Source organism: Atractosteus spatula, chromosome 10 (assembly GCF_055471065.1).
Source record: "Atractosteus spatula isolate fAtrSpa1 chromosome 10, fAtrSpa1.hap1, whole genome shotgun sequence".
NCBI classification, from domain to species: Eukaryota; Metazoa; Chordata; class Actinopteri; order Semionotiformes; family Lepisosteidae; genus Atractosteus; species Atractosteus spatula.
The window spans coordinates 27751858-27774376 of NC_142715.1; the positions used below are offsets into that span (position 1 = coordinate 27751858).

A 22519-nucleotide genomic window follows, 5' to 3' on the forward strand; every position below is an offset into this window, starting at 1 on the left:
TTGAAAGGACGTGTGTGCACGGAGCGAGCCTTCCCTGCGGCGGAGCGTGGAAACTTTCTCCCCGCGCTGCAGGAGTTGTGTGCGCTGCAGCGGTGCCGAGAGAACAGCAGAGAAGGCAGCAGGCTCTGGAGAGCGGGTAAGAGACGGAGCCTTGTGGGCAGGCGAGCAGGCCTATTTTTTGGAAATTGCTGAAAAGGCTCCGGTGTTTGTTCGGTGTGTGGCATCGCTCACTACGCAAGCTTGCGTAGCGATCTGCCGGTCTGGTGTTATGCAAATGAGGCCAAATTGCGTCCCTGGACATGCTGCGACTGCGCATTGGCGACTGCAGATGTGTAGGAAACGGCGCGCTCGTTTTCTCGTTTTGCGGGACAGGGAGGCCTTGTCATTGATGGTTACATATGAGACGGGGATTAGGAGGAGACCCCGACTGATTGGTAAAGGGGAACACTAACACCAGAGTGACACCCCCGGCGTCTCTTTTTGAGAGACGCCCTGGGATTTCTTAATGGCCAAGGAGGGTCGGGACCTCGGATTTACGCCTCCCCCGAATATCGGAGCTGCCTCTAAATCTGCAAATGAAGATGAGTCGATAAACCACTTGTTTTTCGTATAACAATACATATATTCATTTATTACTGATTTCATTCATTGAGCACGGATACAATAGAGGTACAGCCATTCACTGTTTGACATGTCGGCACTGGTACAGAACCTAGCAATCAGAAAACGGGTGAAACTGTCTTGAGAATTAGCATACAGTACCGAGGCCCCCATGACCAAATAAAGGCTAACCTCGATAATCAGCCTAAATAATGCAGACTACAGCAAGACGACTGACTTTGAAAAGGGAATGAATGTCCGGAAGGAGTAGTGGAACCAGCTTGAAATGCTTCTCCAGACCTCTAACTAAAAGAAACCGGGAACCAGCAATGGCATCGACTCCTTTCGAACTGGGATCCTATCGCAGCTCGCGGTGTCGTAACTCTTCCGTATCTGATATTGGACCAAGCACATCAGGGGAGAGCGCGAACGCAGTCCCCCACTACCAGAAATTATGCAGTCGAGATTCCCACATTTGGGGAATTCGCAGGGGTCAGCACAGCCGGAGTGCAATGGCCGAGCCTCGCTCTGGGTGAACCGATTCGATTTTTAAGAACTTTATTTTCTTTTCACAAAAAAGTACAGGACATCACAGTTTAGAAAGCTTTACATTAATATACATATTTAAAACAGTATAAATGATCACATCTCATTACATTTTGACACGGTACCAGTTACATAGCAACAATTTCTTTTTTTCTGGTGCAAATCACATTCTTTACTTAAACATGATAATGTTTTTCACAGTCTCTTGAGATATTGACCTATGCTCTCTATTTCTCACAGATTTTCTGCTTCCTCCCTCCCTTCTCTCCACAGATCTCTGAGGTAATAGTTCTCTCGGGTGATGAACAGGGCCAGGCTACCTGCTGCCTTGACTGGGACCTCGATGTCTTTGAACAGCCCCATGTTCCTCACTCTCCACAGGGCGTCTTTCCCACTGTTCACCATGGCCCAGATCCTGTCAAACTTCCTCCTGACGTGTTTGACAGGAGAGATGCCGTATATGACGAAAGCAGCGGTCAGGGTAAATTGGGGCGAGAGAGCTTGCAACCAATCTTCAAACTGTGCCCAGAAGGCCTTAGCAAAAAAGCAGGACCACAGGAGATGGGTCACAGTCTCCTCCTCGCCGCAGCCCACCCTAACGCAGCGAGGGCTGGGGGTGAGGCCCCTACGGTACAAGAAAGTTCGTACCGGTAAGCACTGGTGGACGACACTCCAGGCTAAATTTCTGTGAATGTTGCACAGAAACTTAGAGAATGTGTGTTTCCACACCTTCCTTGTTTGGGCTGATGTTAAAATGCCCACAGGGGTCTGCCTATTCTTCTGCGGTGCAACGAAATCTTCCAGTTTTTGGACGCTGACATCTCGGAGGGGAATATGGCCAATTGGGTGAGATCTTAGAAAACTTTTAACTGTCCCATAAATTGCAGGGCATGTGTGTCAGAGAGTGGGACATCCAGCTTGGGTCTGACACCCCACACTCTGAACACCTCCCTACCTACCCAGAGCCTGGCAAAACATTTCCAGGTACGTGCTGCAGGCGCTGTTGCAAAGCCTCTCAGCACAGAGGCCAGGAAAATGCACAGCAGCTTCATGGCAATATCTGGGACAGACTTCCCCCCTAAGAGTAGCAGCCTGTACATTATTTCCCTTCTGAGTCTTTCCTGCTTCCCACCCCATAGAAAATGAAACATCCATCTCCTCAGCACCACTGCAACACGGAGTGGGATTGGGAAGGTAGAAGGCAGAAAATTCAAGACAGGCAAGAGCTCGGCTTTGATGACCAGTACCTTCCCTGTCATGGTGAGGTCTCGGTCCTTCCATTGCATCAGTTTTTTGTTTAAGATTGGCAATTTGTTCTGTCAATTTACTGTTCCCATCTCTTCTCCAAAATACACCCCCAGGACCTTAATTCTCTTCTCTTGCAGCCTGAGATCATGCCCTTCTTTTGGCTCCCTCCAGTTCTGATAAAAAATCTCACTCTTAGATTTGTTAGTTTTTGCAGAGGAAGCCAAAGAGAAACGATCACAGCACTTCAGAGCTCTGCTAATTGAGACATTGTCAGAGAGGAGCAGGGTGACGTCATCCATTTATAGAGATGTCTTTACCTCTCCCCCCCCACTTCCAGGCATTGGTATCCCATTAATGGCCTGATCCTGGCGCAAGGCACAGGCTAAGGGCTCCATAGCCAAAACAAATAAAAAGGGGGATAATGGGCAGCCTTGCCTCACCCTTGAATAGACTTCAAAGGGGCGTGATCTATTGCCATTAACCATTACTCTGCTGTTGCTATCTGTGTACAGCAGGTTAATCCACTTTCTCATGATGGGGCCAAACTTCATGTGCTCAAGTACCGATGTTAAGTACTGCCGGTTTAGGCGGTCAAAGGCCTTTTCTAGGTCTACACCTAAAATGCACAGAGGGAGGGAGCGATCCTCTGAGTACAGGCAGACATCCCTCAACAAGGCCAGGTTGTCGCTCATCAGGCGTCCTGCTATCCCACAAGTCTGTTCTTTCTCTACCAGTGAGGTCACTACATTTTGTAGGTACAGGAAAAGGGCTTTGGACAGGATCTTAGTGTCCACGCCTAACAGGCTGAGGGGTCTCCAGTTCTTTATGTCATTCTTTGCTCCTTTCTTAAACAAGAGAGAGATAGTGCCTTCTCTTAAGGAGTCAGGCAGCAATTCTGTCTTATAGCTTTCCTCGAAAAGGAGCATTAGCAGATCCTGAAGCAGATCCCAAAAGGTGCAATAAAATTCCTTAGGGAGCCCGTCAGCACCCGGAGTTTTCCCCTTCTGTAAGCTCTCCATAGCCTGTCTCAGCTCTTCTACTGTCAAATCCCTCTCAAGTACTTCCCTATCTTCTTCACTCAAATCGTTTTCTAGCTTTGAGGTAAAAAAATGAATTTCTTCATCCTTTACCTCTGTACAGTCTTAAGTAGAAGGCCTCGATGCAGGAGAGGATAGCACTCGGCTCTGTTCTCTCTCTTCCCTCCTCATCAACTACACTTTCCATGACAGACTTGGAGCCTACCACTTTCCTGAAAAAGAAGCGAGTACACTTCTCATTTTCTTCCAAGAACTGCACTCAGCTTCTTAACAGCACTCCTCGACTACTTTCTTCTGCTATGCTCCGGATGTCCTTTTTTAAAAGGGTGATATCCTCGAGCTCATTGAAGCCACTGTGCAGCATCGTGTAGAGACGCTGCAGCAGCCTCTGTTTCCTGGCTAGCACTCCTCTCCGTCTGGCAGCCTTCCTTCCCTCAGCCATGAAAAAGGCCTTTGTCCTCACCTTCACCTCCTCCTACTGACCCATACAGACACTGCAAGGACAGCCACTGTGATAGTTTCTCCTTGTAGCGGGATACTACCCCCTCGTTCTCTAGCAGCTTTGTGTTGAGTTTCCAGAGGCCTGGGCCAAAGACAGTCCCGCCCTGGAGTTCCACTCTTCATCCTAAAGCTTTCTTGATCTGAGAAGAAGACAGGCTGAAGAGTGACCCCAACAACTTTCACTCTCTCTGAGACAAAGCAATAGTCAATTCTGGAGCTGCTATTCCTCCCTGACCATGTATATCCTGCTGTTGTGGGATATATACATCTATATGTGTCTGAGAGTTTAAAGTCTTGAACTAAGTTTTGCAGGGCCAGTGAGCTGGAATCCAATTTTATCGGCCTTTTGGCTAAGATCAAGTTCAAGTGGCATGCCCGCAGTTCCTGTCTTTCCAAAGTTCGAGAAGGCGATCGAAGATCCTGAAGAGTGCTTGAGCTGGTATCGCCCTAGGTTGAGCCTAGGGGGTTAAGGCCAAGCAGCAGCTGAGCTGGGTGGAATCCGGCAGCAACGTTCTCTCTCTCTGCTCTCTCCTCTCCCCTCCCCCTTTCTCTTGCTCTGCCTCCTTGGCCTCTTGGCTGGGAGTAGGTACTCGTGGCCTGCCCGCAGTGCTTGTTTTCTTCCTCGAGACTCGGAAGCACTATCCGCTCCCTCTCTCTCTCTCCTCCTGCGCCTGCACCTAGCTGGGCTTTGCCCACAAGGACACAAGGACGCTGCTCCTTTAGCAGCTAAACCCTCCTCTCCACAGGACCTTGCTCTCTCTCTTTCTCTCCTTTTTTCTTTTTTCTCCTTTCCAGATGGCAGACAAGAAGACACTGATCCGGTTCCACTGGACCAAGAAAACAGAGACGATGCCAACTGCAAAATCCTTTTTCATTACCTTCCTGAGAGGGATCCTGCAGTTGGTGGCCGGAGATCTCTACTGCCTGCAAGACAACAAGGCAGAGAGATACATGGAGGCCTACATGGCCACGGACGCCTCATATGAAAAGACAACGAAAATGATCAGAGAAAAAGGTAAGCACCCCGGTTACTCTGAATTCAGGCCGGAGCCTATGAGGAAGACAAACCAGAGGACCATCACAGTCCTCACATACAACCCCTACGTACCAATGGAACTGGTAACAGCGTACCTACGGAGGTATGTAACTGTGGTGGGCAAACCGACGGAGATCAGGGACAGTTGCGGCGTCTGGTACGGCAAACGCCAGTACCAAGTCCTCCTAAAAGAGGACCCAGAGGGCGTCGACGGTTTCCAGCACCCCCCGGCCCGCTTCAACATCGGAGCCGACAGGGGGTACCTTTACTACCCCAGGACGCCACAAGGAGAACACGTGTGACATCGTCAGATGTCACAACTGTAACAAAGAGGGGCACCTGGCAAAAACCTGCAGGGCAGCCAAAAAGTGCAACGGATGCGGCGCCGAGGGACACCTCCTTCACCAATGCAAGGTAAGCAAACCTTCGTTTGCCCAGGTGGTGGAAGCCGGCCGGCAGAAACCGGTCTCAAGACAAAGGGAGAGAGGTGAGAACAAAGAACCCGCACCTCCCCCGCAGAGAACCGAAACTGCCGAGGCCACACCCCCAGCCGCACCAGTGCCACAAGATGGCTGCCAGGACGACGGACAAAATGGCTGACCGGAGAAAGGGCCCTAATAACTCCCAGCAAGAAGGGAAAGAGAAAGCGGGAGAAGAGATGCAGGGCGGATCCACCTTCGGAAGGACAAAAGAAAAGAGTGGTAAGGGAGAACCGTTTCCTCGTCCTAGAGGAAACTGAACTTTCTTCCCCCGAGGCCCAGGAACAATTGGAGGAGGCAGCCCAGGAAATGGAAACCCTCCCCCCTGAGGCCCAAAGACTACAGGAAGTGACAGCCCAGGAAACAAAACCCCCCTCCCCCGAGTCCCAAGGACAACAGGAGGAGGCAGCCCAGGAAGAGGTAACCCCCTTCCCCGAGGCCCAGGGACAACAGGAAGAGGCAGCCCAGGAAGTCGGAACCCCCTCCCCCAAGGCCCATGAACAACACGAAGAGGCAGCCCAGGAAGTGGAGCCCCCCTCTCCCAAGGCCCAGGAGCAACTGGAGGTCCCCGAAACTCCTGGAGAAAGGGAAGAAAAAAGCCTTCCCGAAGCGGTGGTGGAGAGTATCCTCAAGGAAGACAAGGATTACTTTGAAGCCACCCTGGAGCCGGGACTGATGGTAGGGCTGGACCTGTCCAGCATGTTTACCTTTCAGTCCCCAGCGAGACCTGGAGGGAGCCCAGCATATTCCCCCCAGGACCCGAACGAGAGGAGTTACCTCTAGGCTAAACAGTGCCCAGATGCAGACTCCCAAATTTTCCACTGTAAGCACAAAGAGAGGAGGTTCAACTTTCACTTGTTTAATCATGATTGTGAAACTTACCTTTCTAACAACTAACGTGAGAGGGCTAATAGACCCGTTGAAAAGACGGGGAGTCTTTCATGATCTGGCCTCAAAGTCTCTCAGTTTGTTTCTTACAGGAGGTCCACCTGAAGGATGAAAGCGACAAGCTGACATTCACCAGGGAATGGACGAAGGGAGAATCATGCTGGAGCGTAGGAGGGGTCCACTCTTCCGGAGTGGGAATCCTCCTCGGAAACCCAGAGATGACGCTGGTTTCCTCCTTCTCGGTGGTGCAGGGCCGGATCCTGGTCGCAGACATCGACTGGAGGGGGCAGAAGTTGAGAGCAATTAATGTCTATGCTCCAACAGAACCCTCTATCCTGAAGGAAGTGTTTGCTGACCTGGCCAGCTGCTGCACCACCAACAGACAGGTGGTGCTCGGCGGGGACTTCAACGTCGACCGGGAGAAGGGGAGCGACGCTAACACCGCTGGTTCCGCCTTTGCCTCTTCCAGACATCTTCTAGTTATCAGCTGTGAACACAACACACACCTCATCTTTGATGTATAATAGACATCTTTCTTTGATGTCTATTATACATCAAAGAAAGATTTTTATAGGTGTAGAAACTAGTAAATAAAGCCAATGATTTGTTTTAGAAATGTATTCATAAAATATACAATTATTCACACCTGAACAATATGTAGTTCAAATTATACATTATATACAATATTGTATTCATTTGAATTGTATTCAAATGTCTAATCATCATAAAAAACACAACTAGTAAACTTCAGTTACAAATTCTAGTAACATGGCAATATATATAGTAATGACAAACACAAACTAATTACATGAACACTCTAATATTTAACTCAAAACCACATTTCGATTCAAATACAAATTTTTAAAATTTACAACTTCTTTATTTCCACGAAAATATTATTAATGTAGCATAAACGCTACTTTCTAATAAAGACAGAAAGAAACTGTTTGTTTTGTGCCTACTGGTGATCCTCCTCTCGATACTAATGAAATGTTTAATATGATCCCTCGAGAAAAAAAAGGAATCAATTTCCGCCTGGAATGATTGATGCCCCATCAAACATTTTGTAATATCCCTGGAAGTTTATACAGTAGAATTCTGGTTCGTGGCTTAAATTCAAGGTAAATGAGACTAAGGAAACAAGTTGGAAACTTAATGTCGAAGTGGGATTTAAATCACCCATTTCACATTTTACTTCATTGGGCAGTATGTGCCAGAGAGCAATCCTGCAGTATCCCTTCAATAGCTCAGTTGGTAGAGTGGGGGACTGTAGGGGGGTCAGCAGGGAATCCTTAGGTCGCTGGTTTGATTCCAGCTCGAAGGAAGGTGCTTTTCGTGTACTTTAATCAAAGAGTTAAAAAAGTGAATCTGTTTTATTCAGACATTGATCAAAAGCTCAATAATCGACGAAGCAAAGGCTCCTGTTCCGAATTCAGCCCACGTCTGATTGTCTTGTTTTGGCCAAGATCTGATCTTTGAATTAAGGGACTACACTGTCTGCTTTGTAATTAAAAAATACATACAAATGTCAAGTTTTTTGTAGATATAAAGGTGTTCTCTGTTTTCAAAGGATAGTTACTTAATTGGCATAATGATTTGGTATTGATTTTGTATCGTTGTATTATAAAGTTTGTGCTTTCTGTGTTTTTATCGTATTGTGAACTTATTTTTTAAACAAATGCTTACAAAGGCAAACACGGCACACATCTGTTTATACCAGCGGTGAATTGTACATTTTAATTAAGTACAAGCTACTGTGCATTTCTGGGAGTATAACAGGTTCAATATAAAGTGGCAAAAATATAAAAGGGGAAAATACCCCAGACTGCATGTAAAGCCCTCGTTGTGACTGTTTTAGATAAAATGGCATACTATGCGCGAAATGTTGCAGAAACACAATCTGATATTTTGATACAGGTAGGCCAGTGCTTCCAAAGCATGCAGGTGTAGAACAGGACTTAATGCATTTTTATACAAAAATTTGTATTCTATATTCTGGTCGCTTGCAGATTAGAATGGCATATATTTAGCAATAATATTATTTATGGTACCTGAAAGTTTCAGGTTGTTGCACAAAGCTAAGGTATCCGTATACGTGATCTGACAACTGGAATCAATTTCCTGTCGTTATTTTTAAGTTGAGGCCCAGGATCCAAATCTTCAGTTCTGATTTTTTAAAGTGATATCTTTCCTTCCTGTCGTGGAAGTCACACAATGTGAGCAATTGTTTTTTTTACGTTGCGATCCAAAGAGCCTCAGACGCACAGTCTAACAGTAACCAAACCAGAATGGATTCTGCTGGGAGCCGGGCTGAGCTCATTCTCACTCCCTGTGCTGAAAACAGAATTATTTCTTCCCCGAACATCGTCTACAGATCACTTGTGCGCTTTTAACCTTCTCGCAGCTACGGGCGAGACTGACGCTCATGATATGAAGGCACCCGCTGGCACACATTCTCTAACTCTCACAATCGCGACAGACATCGCTTTTTAAAAAAAAAGTAGATATAGCCCTGAAAAAAGCATTAGCTTTATCAGTTTTTACATTAACCTATTTTGAATCAAAGTTTGATTTTTTTATTGCATTTTACATTATAATTATAATAATCATTATTGCTTACACTTATATAGCGCTGTTCTGGATACTCCACTCAATGCGCTTTACAGGTAATGGGGACTCCCCTCCACCACCACCATTCTCCTGAATGATCACAGAGAGTCAGGACCTCGGTTTTAAGTCTCAGCCGAAGGACGGCACCTGTTTACAGTTTAGTGTCCCCGTCATTGTACTGGGGTATTAGGACCCGCATGGACCGCAGGGTGTGCGCCCAGCGACAAAAACCAGACGTGTGTTGGGCTCGGCTGCGAGCAGGACAATGACGTCACGGGGACAAAGTAGAGGAAATCAAAACGGTTCTATAAAAGACCTGTGTCAGCTGTTGGTTTGCACTCTGGACTCTAAATCCTCCGATCTGATTTTAAATCTCTCTAATACCTGAGCTGCGGCTTCTTCCGAGTATTTATTCGTATACTTATTATGTGTAAGTGTATAGATGAAACCTTTCATATATTGTTCAGTTTAAATCAAAATGCTTTACTAATACAAGAGAGAAGTATAGTATGAAGGATGTGACAAATGTATGATTTCTTGGAACAAAACGGTTTTTATTTGCGTTCGAAATGAAGCAGAATTTTAGCGCGACACAAACCCTTTGTCTTTTTTAGAGTGATTTTTAAACAGACAAAAATGTAGAAAACGTGTTTTTTTAGTCCTACAATAGCAGGGTCAGTGACGTAATGAATAACGCGTCAGGCCTCGCGTCAGAAAATTATAGGTTCGACTGCCGTCTGGCTTGTTGAGTTTATACCACTTCCATTGTTGTCTGCAGCCTCATGCGAATTTCGACAACTTACCCAAAACACTGTACTGTCTGGAGATCAGCTCCAGCTCTGAACTCAATTGCAATGAAAAACCATGCGTAACAAAACTGGAGAACAGCTGAACTTGTCCTCAGTTCGGTGATGAGGGTTCAGAACTGGCGTTGTTGTAATTAGCCCGAACTGCACAGGCTCTGAATCAGACCATGTCAATTAGTCTGATCAGTGTAGGACACGTTAATGTAGAATTATTAATAGGTTTATTAGTTAGTTAGTTCAGGTTTACCCACCTGAACTAATGTAGAATTATTACTTGGTCTGTCTCTTGTTTGTATATAAATGAATGTCTCTGACAACTTAATGTTAGTTTTTAATTTAGTTTTACGATGTAGGTCAGGCGTTGACATATGCAAGAGTTTACGAAATGTCTCACTCCTGATTCAACTCATGTTCTATAGAAGATTAGCGATTCCTCCTGTTTCTCGTACAACCATATCAGAACAGAAGCCCGTGTCACCCAGCTGTGATTCAAGATCGACTCGCATCTTTATCCCTTTTTTGTTCGTGATCATTATTTTCTTTAGTTATGATCAATATTGAACTTTTTCTAAATGAAATGACAATAATCAAACATGCAGGCAGATTTTTGAAAAGTATTCGGAATTGACAGGGTGCCCCTTTGGAACAGTCGTCAGGAAATGTGAGAAAATGAAAGTTATGTAAGCTCTCACACAAAGCATTGAAGATTGGAATCTGAGTGTAAAAAAGCTACCCGTCTCCCAATGATAGGCAGGGATACACACCATGACTCGAATAGACTCAGCGAACTTTAACACCTATGATATTACGAGTGCGTTGCACGTGTCGAATTTCAAGAAGGAACTACTACAACAGTTGTGGACATAATTCATTACCACCGGCAAAGTCCAATGCCGGCAACTTCTGAGAAAATAATGTTCACTCATGGAATTTGGTCTTTGAACGGCTGGCGGGAAAATTCATTTATACTCCTGTTGCACCCTCAGCTGAAACATGTTAAAATAACAACGCAGATTTGTTGGAGAACCTGACAAGAATTATTGGGTTAGCACTGTATGTATTCTGGTATATTTACTTTAATTTTAATATAAATGTAAACATGCATGCTGTATAATCTATTGTAATTTTAAAATATGTTAGCTGAGGATGCAAGGGGGGCTATTATACCTTGTGTAACACGCAAGGAACTGTAAAAAAGGCTGGTATTTGAAAAAAATTGGCGATCACAAGAAAACCACAATTTATGTGGTATTATCATCAATATCCTTCAAAATCTATGTTCAAATGAAGGATTTAAAGAAACTATGAAAAAAGCAACAGTAATAGCAGAGGATTTTGATTTTTGCTCTTCAAGTCAGTAGATAGACGTAGAGTTGCACCCCTACAAACAGCACAACGGATGAAACCCACCTCTTTCGTTATTGCTGTTTGTGCCGGTGAAAGTAGCATTTGTGCTATTGAAAGCATCTCAGAAGATGAAGGTGCAGTCACTTCCACATGTCATGATATCATTAGATCCGACGACAAGAGCTGAAGCCCCCGACATTTCCAAGCCAGCAATGTGAGGAAGTTGGGCATGGAGGAAGGTAGCGTGGCTGAGCGGTCTAAGGTGCTGGATTTTAGGCTCCAGTCTCTCTGGGGGTGTGGGTTTGAATCCCACTGCTGCCAAGCAATACGATCAGTAAAAGCGCTTTTTGTTAGGCTGCGGGAGGTGTTTAGTGATAGACTTTCTAAAAGACAGGCTGTCAGCTTAACATCAAGGCAGAAAAAATATTTTTTTTTCTCAACATAAATTCTCTTTGGCATGTTCAGCTTTATGTAGGGAACAACATCTGCCGAGATCACTTTTGAGGCAGTGCACATGATAGTGTACCGGCAAGTACATTTAATATTGGCTGTGGTGGTGAGCTGCTTTTGTCTGTGAAACTTTTAATTTTTCACGCCGAATCGTTGGCAGGGGTAAAGCTTATTAAATCTTTGAACATAGCGCTCCATCAGAAATACTTTGTTCATGGTCAAAAGAGATCAGAGGATTAACTTCATGAATTCACATAGCATACCTTAAAGGAAAGATTTAAAAGGGGAATTGATTGTGCTTCCTGATGTTGTTCCTGTGGTTTCTTTGGATACAAAGGTGAATGTTCTTTGACATTCTGCTAGAGTATCCACTGGGTGGGCTTTATCAATCAGCTCGGATAGGTCATCAGTGCTCCATCTCCGGAAAATAATCAGCACTGTCGTGTTTTCCTGTGCTGTCTTTTAAAACATATAAGATCACGCGTTTACAGATTTCTCCAAATAACAACTATACATTTTAACCCAGCGGTTATCATTCCTTCAATCCAATAGTTTTACTCCTGGTAAAAAGCAGCGAAATATATAGAGAGATGATATTCAAATATTTCAACATTCTTATTAGATTACCTGTATGGATATATCGCTCAGAATTCCTAATATGATTTTGAGTTCAGTTTTGCTTTACTACTTTCAGAGTCTTTTATTGACCTTGCTGAAGCAGAGAAGTGACATAATCACAAATGCGACCTACCTGTGCTGCTGTTTTTGGTTAATAATGATTAAAAAAAACAGCTCTTGCATTAAGAGCAAGAGCAACCAACACGCTCGTTGGTTGTGTTTGGTATTTTCCATGGTGCTCTTCCTCAGCTGCAAAGTTCTTTGCTCGCCAAATAACTCTGAGAAGGAGTCTGAATCCGTCAACAACACAGGAATTCTAAGATCGCACTGCCGTCTTGTGTACAGAGATCTGCTTTTTCCTTATAGAGTGTTTTGGTGTTTAAGAACACATATCCTACCTTGAATGCTAGTTTCAAAAGATGTTACCGGATCACAGATTTTCTTGAAAAGATTTGGGGATGCGCTTACAGGGATTCAAACCCGGCTCAATTATTTAGAAGGCACTTATACCACCAACGCACTTCTGAGAAACACCGGCACATTTCCGCAATCCTCCCTCTCACCTACAAAGTTATGAAGAGACAGACGTCCAATGAAAACTAATTTGATTCACTCAAGGCTCCGCTCTTTTGTTGTTATGTCATTTTAATTAATGTTAGCTGTGATAATGTGTCGTTTCTGTCTCTTAAAGTTTAAGTCTGCTCCTTTCTTCCTGGTTTAGAAATAATGTTCCATGATTGTTTACAAACACCACTATCAATTATTTGTTCAGCTCTAACACCTGTGTGTGTCAACAAGGCATCTCCAAAGGACATATTAAATAACATGATCCTTCCTGTTACCATTCCTGTGGTTGGAGCGTTGTTTCGCCCTTTTTCGTTCTTCTACAATATTTGCAGACAGGACTTTATCACTCGAGCTGTACAAAACAAGTCGGTCCATGAAAATCATCAGTACTGCTGTTGTTCTATGCGTAGTTTAATCAAGGTAGTTGAGTGAGGAGGTAAAAAAGCACTCCCCGTCGATAAATCAATCATCGTCGCCCATGTGACTGGATATAAACATAACGGATTCATTTTAACCAATTTCTGGAAGCTTCGATGCGGTTATTTTTCCTTCCTTATTTCTTCATTCCTATGAATTTACTCTGTAGTAGAGGAAACGCAAAAGTGGGAAACTGCAGGCATCCTTCGTTAGTGGTGGATTGTGTTCAGAGAGCATCAGCACATCTCAGTTCCGTTAATAAGTCTGTTGGGGATATACCTCAGTGGTAGAGCGCATGCTTCGCATGTATGAGGTCCCGGCATCTCCAGGTGCTTTATATTTCTGTGCTCACATTGCAATCTTCTGTTGAATGTGAACTCTTTGCTCATGTTCATAGAGAGCCAAGTTCACACAATTAAACTCAGGCACACTCGAAGTGCTACAGTGTTGCTCTGCTGTTTTAAATGTACCTCTAAAGCATTTAGTTCTGTTAACTACCAAATGATTTGAACTAATTTTATGTCATATTCAGGGAATCCAGAGGTCTTCAGACGTGTCGTGGCTGTTGAAGAAGACACCTTTTGAATCTCACCCGGGATTTCTTGAGAGATCATTCAGTGAGCGAGTCCTCCCTCTGGACTCCACACTGAGCTGAAAACTGCACGAATTCCATTGTACAACCGAGAAAAAAACTGATGGACCAAACAACGACATTTGATGATTACAAGAAATTCAAGAAACACAACAGTCCGAACACAGGTTTGAATCCCGAACGCTTAATTTAAAAGACAAAGCGAAGGATACGACCTGTAAACTCTCTTTGTGTCTTACAGTTTATGATATAAAAAATCTTACTTTCAGAATAATTTCTTGCTGCTGATAGACTATTTATTGAATTTTAACAAAATGTTTTTTAATTTTTAACAAAAAAGTGTGCACACTTATAGAACCAAGGCATTGAAAGTTTTTTTTAATTGTTGTTCCAAAAAATGTTCCATTTGTTTTCGTTCTTAATGTTGTTGATTAAAAGATCTTATTAAATGCGAAAAAATCTGAATGTGAAAAAAGGTCAAAATGCTATTGAAAAAATCAGTAATGTGAGGAAAGATGAATTGTGGGAGCCCCTTACCTCCCCATGTCATGCTGTATTTCTCACTCATTCTACTGGGAGTGGTGCTGTCGCTTCTGGATAAAGTCTGTCAGTAGACATTCCAGAAGGGTCAGGTACTGTATGACTGCGCTTCGGCACAAGAAGAGACATGTGACTTGCGAGGATCACGATAGTGTCATTCACCATCCAGAGCCCGGATAGCTCAGTCGGTAGAGCATCAGACTTTTAATCTGAGGGTCCAGGGTTCAAGTCCCTGTTCGGGCGTTTGTGTTTTCCTTAAGTGTATTGTGAATTTAATTATAAATCGTATTTTATCTTTCACTCTTCTAGCTGTACTATCGATATTTTAAAAGTTAATCACTTGTATTTTCTTTAGTGTTTCCTTTCACAAACCGAAAATGTTCAAGACTATTTTGTCACCACACTCCACGTAGATAATCACAGGAAAAGAAAAGGAAACGCAGTGAGGAGCTCACACAGTGAGTACTCTTGAATACAACAAGAGGAAAGGCACACTGTACATCTGCGGAACATCACGTCCGAGTTTACAGTGACGGCTTCTATTTCCACTGATGAATGAGACAGATTCATGAGGAGATCCTACGCACAACTAAGCGAACACATCGCTATTTCGGTCTGATGTAGAGGCTCCATTTGTGTCAGCAGTACTATAAATGTAAGTCTTATACACTTTCAGGGGCTGCATCTGTAGCGCTTCATCTAAGAAGACTGTTTTACTTTACCACACGGTTACATTCACCCACCCAATTTATTCTCAGAATACCCAATGGCTCAATAACCCTGTTTTCCCCTGGGAACCACCAGTGTACAGTCCCATTCCATTCAAAAATATAACAAATATATTAAATTAAGATATTCAATGAACAAATATATTCAATGAACTGTGTAACACAAAGCTGAAACTGTTTTTTGGGATGGCTGAGTGGTTAAGGTGTTGGACTTAAGCCCAATAAGCAAATGTCTATGTGGGTTTAATCCCTGCTCCTGTAATTCGCTTTTGAAGTGACAGAACACTTTGAAGATTTACACTCTATTAAAATATGTATTTACTAAATTTCAGTTCTCTTCACTCCCTGGGATAACTGAACTCTCACTATCACATACTTAAGGCTTTACATGCATTAGCTGTGATACAGCTCCTAATAAAGACAGAATGAAACTGTATCAATAATAAATGACATGTTTTAAACAAACGTGTATTGATAAACTTCATTATTAGTAAAAGTGGTGTGACGGAAAAGCAAATTAAATATTACAATGATATTCCAAGCAACTGATGTGTGCCGGAACCAAATGTCATCCACTGTGGGCTTTGTAAATTGTTTAAAAATTGTAAGTGAAGTTGAGATAATTAACAATTTGTTGAATCCTGCAGTTACAGATTAAAATGTGAAGATTTTCTCTGGGTTTATCTCTGTCCGAGTGCCTGATGTGAATATGCTGAACGCAGTGTCTTTGATTTATGTACTCAAACAACCAAAGAATCCCATTCTTGTCATCCTATGGTTTGTCAAACGTGATTTTTTCAAAGTGGGTGCGATTTCGTTTAGTCTTTCGCTCTTGTACTAGAGCAGTAATGTTTCTAGACACGCATGAGCATGGTATAGCAGGCTGACAGCAGGAACACGTGGCCAAAAGCAGTGACAGTATCAGAGGTGTCTGCAGTATGTTGGATTGTGAGCAGCGATAAAATAAAATGCCGAGGAAGCAGATGTGCCTGCATTAATAAAGCTCCATCGAGCGGAAAAAGTAACAGAAGAACCAACCTAAATCCAACAGAAAGTTTCTGCAGCTGAAATCACAGGCAAAACTGCCGCAAGCTTGAACTCACAACCTCAGCATGACTTCACTATGTACTGCTATATAAGTACGATGCACTGACCAACTGTGCCACTGGAGCTGCACAATGGGTTTGTTACATGTCTTAGATGTATTTATTGGAAGGTTGCAGAAATCATAAATCACTGATTTCATTATCTGCATGTTTAATATCCAGGAGAGAGAACTCCTTCAGGTTCTACAGCTCATAAGTGCACTTTAAGAAGTCTGCTTTTGTGAGATGGATCTCCGAGGTGCAGCTTTTTTCTTATTACTAAAGATACCTCTACATTGTAAACTATTTGAAGACCTAGAAAAAGGAACATGGCGTTAGTTGAAATAAGCACTGAATGGGTTAAAACCCACGCTCTTTGAATTGCTAAAGCGATGCCTTGAGGAGAATAAATCAACATACTGTATTCACACAGGTCACTCGGCCACGGACAAGAACGATCAGCTACCACCACTATTATTATCATTATTATTATTATTCAACCATTTGGGGAACAATACAGTTGAACAATCCCACTGTTCTTATGGCAAGAAAAATAACATGAGACCACTGTAAGAGGACGAGTGTTGTAATTGTTTGAACAATTGATTTCTATTTTTACCTCTTATGGGCGACCCTGTGGTATTTCTTTTTCTCTTCGTTGTTGTGCACGGGCTAGTTCTGCAGCGATATTTGTCGCAGAAATTTCTGCGCAGCTCTGTATTAAATCTGTTCTCAACTGCAATGGACAGAAGATGACTCCAGTAGATAGCTGTGTAGTTCTGTAGGACCACACACGACACAGTGATAGTGCAGCTCTTAATGGACCGGTACACAGACCACATGAGAGGCAAGCAAAACGCTTTTAAAATTCCAAAGGCTCACCAAGTCAGAGGAACAGCAATGAACTGAAAAGATCTGTTACAGACGTCTATGTCAACCTCTTTAGAGCTATAAATGCCATTTGTTTAATTTATCTGTAGATTAACACTCCCAAGTTACAGCACTTTACAGTATATTAATGTTAATTCCGCTGGTGGACATTAGCTGGTGTTTTTTGTAACAATTTGTTTGCTCTGCTGTAAGGAATAGTAATAATAACATCACTTTATTAACCCTTTACAATTTATTGCATTAGGAATGATCTTTTTGCATACCCCAGCTTGCTCTCCATGAGACACACAGATAAGGAGAGAGCCTGGGGTCAGAGCACAGGATCTGCCATTGTATGGTGCCCTGGAGCAGTTGGGGTTAAGGGCCTTGCTCAGGAGCCCAGTGGAGTAGGATTCCTCTGCTGGCAGAGGGATTTGAATGAGCAACCTTCCAACCACAGGCGCAGATCCTTAGCCACAGAGCCACTGCTCCACCCCAAGTATGTAAAGTATAGTAAAGAATATACAGTATATAAAGCACGCAAACTTAAATGTTCAAAGTTTTCAGGCTCTTTAGCATTTTCCTTCACATATGGAAAAAGTTTGATGTGTTCTTGTCACATTTCTCCAAGTAAATAATCTACACAAGAGCGCATGTAACAGTACAGGACATACACTAAAGAATTCTCACAGCTTTCAGCTCAGTGCAGAGTCCAGAGGGAGGAATCGCTCGCTGAACGATTTCTCAGGAAATCTTGGTTGAGATTCAACAGGTGCTTCTTCAACAGCTATGACAAGTTGGAAGACTCATTGAAGTCTGAAGAGATCAGCCTCTGTGACAGAGTGTCCAGTGACACTAACTAACTGTCCGACTGTTCTCTGCTAACATAGAGGGTGAATGTTGATTTAGGTGAATGTAAGGTTTCTTTCTTGTAAAATATTTTCGAGTGTATTTTTGCTGCTGAAAATTAATCTTGTGTATTTGAATGAATTCTGATATTGTCACCTAATTCTATACATTGTTTCATCAGACTAGAACATTTAGAGGAGCTCAATTGCATTAATTAATTGCATAGTGATATTATTTCTTGCCGTTTAAATACTTCAGTCAAACCTGTAGAGAAGTTGCTCCTGTTTTCACCATTATAAGAACTGTGATGCACCAGTATTATTTACTCTCATAAAAGTATTGTAATTGTATTGTTCTGTTCCGTTACAGCCTTGAGTGACACAAATCTTCTCCTTTACTGCACTACACTTCTCCAGAGGCCAGTTCAGCACACAAGGATCCTCAGTCAAACAAACACTGCAATCATTTGATAAATGCCATTTCTCATCCTTTCTCTTAGTGTTGGTGCTACTATTGTATGCAAAGGAGGCGACTTGACAATGAAAGGTGTAATCATCTTAAAGAGAGTCTTCATGAAGGTGTGTGTCAGCAAGCTCTCCTCTGGCAATTGACCGGGCTTGTGAAGAAACCAATCTCATTCAACAACCATACAAATTGCACAGCTTAAGGCACATGAAGCACAATTCGTGGGCTAATTGACACAAAACAATGTCACTTCACATTATCCACAAAGCTGTTTTGCTTGTTGACCACCTCTTCCTACATTACAGTGAGCACATACTGTATATTTCAGTATCTTTTATTTACCTTACTATTTTACTGTCCCTTTCAACCATGTGGAGATGTATCCACAGCCAAAACCACGAAAACGTTCAAAAGACTTAATGCTCCAGGGAAGGTCTGAACACACAACCTCATTATAACTCCACTGTGCACAGCTACATGCATACCACACACTGACCAACTGACAAAAACTACTACTAGACTAATAATACTTATAATAATAGTAATACTCTCATGAAAACTAACATGATGATGATGAGTGTTAATACTCTGACACTAACACTATAAGTATCACTAATATTACATAAATACTAGCATTAAAACTAAAACTATCAGTAATGCTATCATCATTAATACTCACATAGACACTACACACACTGACAGACATGCCCACACATACACTTACAAATATAAAACTACACACTGACAGACACCACACACTCACGGACACAAACCATACACACACATTCTCAGGCATGCATTCACAGAAACAAATAGACACTATGCATACTCATAGACACACACTTATAGACACCAAACACTCAGAGACCCCACACGCTCACACATTAACAGACAAAACAAGCTCACAGACACATACCTACACACTCACAGACACACAGCCCACACACACAGACACCACACACTTCCAGAAACGCACCCACACACGCACAGATACCACAAACTCACTTACCTACAGATACACTATAACACAAATATAAATACTACTAATACTACAACAGTAACACTATAATTATAATTAATATTAACATGAATATGAACATTAAAACTAAAACAATCAGTAGTGCCACTGTCATTAATACTCACATGAACACTAGCATTAAAACTACCAGTTGTAATCTCACTAATATTAACATGAAGACACTGATATTAGTATTAGTTGCTGCTCGTGACGTCACACCGCTCTCTGTGACAAATGCGAGACACTTAGACGCGTGCAGTGACGAGGCGCCTGTCGCCGTGGTTACCATTCTTATGATTTATAAACACTGGAAAAATGCATTTAAACTGTTACTTACATACATTTATGAACTTGAAATATCATTTTCTAGCTCTAGGATACAGTTACCTAAATAATAATATGAATAATCATTGTTTAATTTCGGATTGAATATTATTAACCCTAAATGCACTATGGTAATTGGTCGATACAGTCTTTATTAACTGTTTTCTAGATACTTAAACAGGGTCAAGAAAAGAATCAGTACTCACCAATCGGTGAAGTTAATCGATTTTTCTAGGGTTCTTCAGTTGAAATAATTGGTTGTCGATAGATAAGTGATCAATAACTCTTCTCCGTGAGCTCCGTGCGCCTCCCGCGCTCTCTCTCTCTGATCCCGGCGCTCTGGCTGGTGTCTGTGACGTCACAGCCCTTATTCTGATAGAGCAGAGCGCGTCTCTGCTGCTTTTGTGTGTCTTTTTCATGAATGCCAGAGGTACTCGAAATGTTGCAAAAAGACAAGCGTTTTTTTTTTGTTTTGTAAAAAAGTGAGTGCTGATTTTTATTTTATACAGGAAACGCATGCATGTTGAAACACTATTTAAATTCTATAAATAACTGAGAAATAATAAAGCAAGGAAAACATGATATATGTAAAAATACAATTTGATCACATAATTTACTTCATTACCTCTGGTGGTTATATGTTTTTTTTCTGTTGTGTTTTTTTCTCTTGTACATGTTTCTTAATCTTCTGGTTGTAGTTAAATTTGTAAATTCTATACGTTTAATAAAAAAAGTTTTAAAAAATAGCGCATCTCTGCTGGAGGAGACTCCTGGTTTTCATACAAATATAACATCTCCAAAAAACTAAACCGGGCTGTGAAGAGAGGCGATTTATAACAGTTGGAGAAGGAGAGCGACAAACCGAGGAATGAAAATCATTAAACAGAAAAAAAATAGTTTACTTCACAGATTAATGCGTTACAAAGCGTACCCGTGTGGAGCAGTAGAGAACAAGCACAAGTCCCTGAAATAAGCGCTTTTAAGGGTTTTACACGAATCTTCAGAGTAAAAGAGCCAGGAGGATCAGACTCCTGATCCTGGAGGTGTATACTGGTTTTATTTCCACCAAGCTCTCACTTCTATAGGTAGTCTGATGATTTCACTTTATAACTGTAACAAGACTTCATCTAATTGTACATTTATAAGACTGTGAGACACTTGTGAGAGCAGCTGAATCCCAGGGCTGGTGTGGAATCACACACAGACAGATCTTCTTCTGTGTGATCTGAGTCCCACTGCTCAGAGCTACAGACTGGTCAACTGGTCACTATTGTAGTCATAACCATCGGTCTTTGGCTACTAATAATCAATATACTGATCAGAGTGTCAATACTGGTGTTTATTACATAAATACAAAAATAATTCCACACTCACTTGTGTTATAAAACACTTAAAAAACATGTTTGGAGGCTGATATACATTAAAGAAAGTAATACTGAAGGGCTGGAAGTCCTGGAAAGGGTTTATTGAAGTTTCTTGCTTCTGCCCTGGAACAGAGCCCACAGCTGCCAGATCAGTGACCCCTGAGCCCAGTTCACAGAGAGGAGAATCAGGAGCTCTTTTATGTCTCTAAGAGGGCTGGGAGAAAGGGGAAAAGGGGGAAATGTGACTTGAGTCCAGGCTGTTCTGTCTGATATTGTTCATGTAGCACTGATTGTCTGAATATCTTCTGGTTCTGGATTGTGAGGATAGAGAGCAGTACAGCATTGAGCTTCTGTCTGAGTGTGAGTCTGAGCTGTGAATCTGACTGAGAAGAGAATAATGATTTTTTATTATGCCTCTGAGAATTTTTCTTCTTTGCCAAGTGGTGTTACATCCCCTTCAGATACTCTGCACAGACTGCCAGAGTGAGAGAAGAGGAGAGAGAGACGGACAGATAAGAGCACACACAGCGAGAGAGACATACGTCTTGATTTACTTTGAAGCAAGTTTCAACGGTAAACGCAGACGTCACTTTGAGCACTTGGTCTTTTATAGTACAAATATCACACTGTGCTCTACATGGGCGTGTCTCCAAGATCGTTGTGAACCAAACCTTCTGCTTTCCGAGGCAACTGATTCTTTCGTCGTTAATTCCCAAATCTTCAATGAGAATCAGTGAAACGAAAACCAAGCACATGTACACACTCGCGTCCTAGCGTGAAAAAAATGATGGAAGCATTTGAGAAATAAGAAGAGTAGTCTGAACAGCTCCGGCCTATGAACTGCTCTACAAAGTGATCGCTACCTCCACACCCAGTTTATAACACTGACAATGATGCAGGAAGCACAGCAAAGTTCTAAACCCAGCGGTTTTCTCAAAAGTAAAATCTTCATCTTTTAAATATTGTCATCCATATATTTTCGTTTTTCTCTTTTTCACATTTACAGCTTTCTTGTAATGAAGGCTGCATTAGAAAATGTGTATCTAAATTAAAATCGGGTTTATGACTTTTGCGTTATTCAGCTTTCTTAGCGCTTGGGTCTCGATTCAGATATTGCAATGAAAGCAACAGGGGAGTAAGTTTTCCTTTTCTAAATCAAAGGTGATCTGCTCACAAAGAAGTATAAAAACTTCAGCGTTTACTTTTTGAAGACCGCAAATTGTCGAAACACTGTTGCTTCATAAGCTAATAAGTAACGTTTCTGAGCACGCATTGTATTACTAATGCTGTTATTAATACAAAAAAAGCTTAAATTCACATAATGGAATTTGGACGGCTCAAAGTAGTCTATTCCTTGTACAACTTTACTTGCCCGCTGAGTAGAGTTTAAAGCAACGGCAGCAGATGTAGCAGTAATAACAACAGCATGGTTAGAGTGTCACAATACACTCTATGAAAGAATTGCGGCTTCAGATCGTTTTGTTCTGTTGAAGCTACCTACAGGCTCTGAACTGTTGACATTGGCTGTGATCTT

General features: G+C 42.3%; 2 non-coding genes across 2 annotated transcripts; one reads left to right on the plus strand and one right to left on the minus strand.

Moving 5' to 3' along the window:
• Window positions 1-1014: 1014 nt before the first annotated feature.
• On the minus strand, window positions 1015-1183 carry LOC148827231 (U1 spliceosomal RNA). The gene has a single exon (XR_016092611.1). It is a non-coding gene; the product is annotated as a U1 spliceosomal RNA (small nuclear RNA).
• Window positions 1184-14452: 13269 nt separating this feature from the next.
• On the plus strand, window positions 14453-14525 carry trnak-uuu (transfer RNA lysine (anticodon UUU)). The gene has a single exon. It is a non-coding gene; the product is annotated as a tRNA-Lys (tRNA).
• The last annotated feature ends 7994 nt before the right edge of the window (window positions 14526-22519 follow it).